The sequence below is a fragment of the Petaurus breviceps genome, unplaced genomic scaffold (genome assembly GCF_028583685.1).
Source record: "Petaurus breviceps papuanus isolate PSGF00001 unplaced genomic scaffold, PetGlider_PUasm1.0 470, whole genome shotgun sequence".
Taxonomy (NCBI): Eukaryota; Metazoa; Chordata; class Mammalia; order Diprotodontia; family Petauridae; genus Petaurus; species Petaurus breviceps.
Genome location: NW_027186350.1, coordinates 5,142,695 through 5,145,005, shown reverse-complemented (window position 1 = coordinate 5,145,005; position 2,311 = coordinate 5,142,695). Strand labels below are relative to the sequence as shown.

The following is a 2,311-nucleotide window of genomic DNA, read 5'->3' as shown; positions in this document are numbered from 1 at the left end:
TTTTTTTTTTTTTTTTTTTTTTTTTTTTGCTTTTTCAGAGTGGGGATTGCAGGGCAATTGGGATTGAGTGACTTGCCCAAGGTCACAAAGCTAGTAAGTGTTAAGTGTCTGGGACTGGATTTGAACTTAGGTCCTCCTGACTCCAGGGCCAGTGCTCTATTCACTGTGCCACCTAGCCGCCCCTTTAGTTGATTCTTTAGGGTTCTTTAAAGCAAATCATCTGTAAAAAGTGATCATTTAGATGATTGTTACCAGAGCTTATTTCTGTTTTATTTTTTCTTGTTTTATTGCTATAGTAAATTTCTAGTAAAATTTTGAATAATAATGGTGGAGATGGACATCTTGCTTCAACCCCTGATCTTGTTGAAAAGGTTTCTAATTTAATCCATTTCACATGGTACTTGTTCTTGGTTTTGTTGTTTTTATTGTTCAGTCATTTCAGTCGTGTTCAACTCTTTGTGACCCCATTTGAGGTTTTCTTGGCAAAGACACTGGAGTGGTTTGCATTTCCTTCTCCAGCTAATTTTACAGATGAGGAATTGAAGCAAAGTTAAGTGACTTGCCCAGGGTCACACAGCTAGTAAATGTCTGAAACCATATTTAAACTCAGGTCTTCCTGATTCCAGGACTGTCATTCCATCCACTGCCCCACCTAGCTGCCCTTCTTGGTTTGGGGGAAATAAAATTTATCATTTTAAGATAAGCCTTGTTTATGCCTAAGCTTTCTATTTATTTTTAAATGGAATGAGTATTGTATTTTGTCAAAAGATTTTAAACATCTGTTAAAATAATCAGGTGATTTCTGTTTTTGTTATTCATGTGATCAATGAGGCTTACAATTTTCCTAATACTGAACCAGTACTACATTCCTGTTATAGATCCAGTCTGGTCATAGTTTAAGCTTTGTGATATGTTTTTGTAATTTTAATGATACTAGTTTATTTGAAGTGAGGGGAATTGTTCTAATTTCATTTCTCTCTTTTGTATCTACCTGATTTAGATATTTAGACTATATTTGTGTCATAGAAGTAATTTGGTAGGATACCTTCTTTACCTTTTTTTTCTGTTTATCTAGTATTGAAATTAATTGTTCTTTAAACGTTTGGTAAAATTTGCTTGAAAATACATCTATTCCTGGGTTGTTGTTTTTTCCCCTTCTGGGAGATCATTTGTTCTTTGTTCAATGTCTTTTTCTAAGATGAAATTATTTAAATATCTTGTTTCTTCTGTCAATCAAGGCAATTTGTGTTTTTGTAAATATTCATCCATTTCATTAAAATTGCCAGCTTTATTCCCATTTAGTTGGGGAAAATAATTCCTAAGAATTGCTTTTATTTCTTCTTCATTGGGTATGAATTCACCCTTTTCATTATTGATGTGGATAATTTGTTTTTTTCTTTTTAAAAAATCAAATTTACCAATGATTTCTCTCTCTTTGGGTGTATTTTTTTCTTTAAAAAAATCTGGACAGATGAGTTCTTGGAGGAGACCTTGATACTGCAAAAATACCCAAACCAGCTGCTAAACATAGGGAATCCAACACAGCTAGGACTGACATCTTCTCTAAGTTCTCTTCATACATTAAGAGCACAAAGCAACAAAATAATGCCTCTCTTGAAAGAGACTTGACAAAGGCATTTAAGAAACTGTATAATTACTCGAATATACCCCTGATTGAGGAGATAGATGATGGTAATTTACTTAGAGATGAAAAGAAGACCTCCAGGTGCAAGTTTCTGGATGGGAAGGAGCTGACCCTTACTGACTGCCATCTGCTTTCCAAACTCCAAGTGGTCAAGATTGTAGCCAAGAAATACTGGAACTATGAGATCCCTGCAGAGATGGCAGGTCTATGGTGGTACCTCAAGAATGCCTATGCACATGATTAATTCACCAACATCTGTGCAGCTGACAGTGAAATTGAGATGTCTACTCTCATATAGCCAAGCAACTCAGTAAATCTTGAGCTCTTCCTCACCCCATCTTATTTCTGCTTTGAAAGAACTTATTTTCCACCAAAACTCCTGCTTCACAGACTCTTCTGTCTCTTCTTCTCTATTGCCTTGGGAAATTTCATTATTTTTTTCATTACCAAGTCTTGCCAATGTCACCATAACATCAGCATGCTGTCTTTCAGAAAGATCTAGAACTCATCGGGACTTACCCATTGGGGAAATTGAAAGACAGAGATAAAAAATCCTATCAGTTAATCTCTTGAGGCACAGGTCTGATCTTGGTTTAGTCAAAGTGCTTGAAGCCCTCCCACACTTGGAATTTTTTAGCTTGCTATTCTGCCAACAACCTAAAATCA

The 2,311-nt window shown here is 35.5% G+C and overlaps 1 pseudogene; it reads left to right on the top strand.

Annotated features, from left to right (window-relative positions):
* LOC138171909 (chloride intracellular channel protein 5 pseudogene) overlaps positions 1-1,966 on the top strand; it is an 11,448-nt pseudogene extending 9,482 nt beyond the window's left edge.
* The last annotated feature ends 345 nt before the right edge of the window (positions 1,967-2,311 follow it).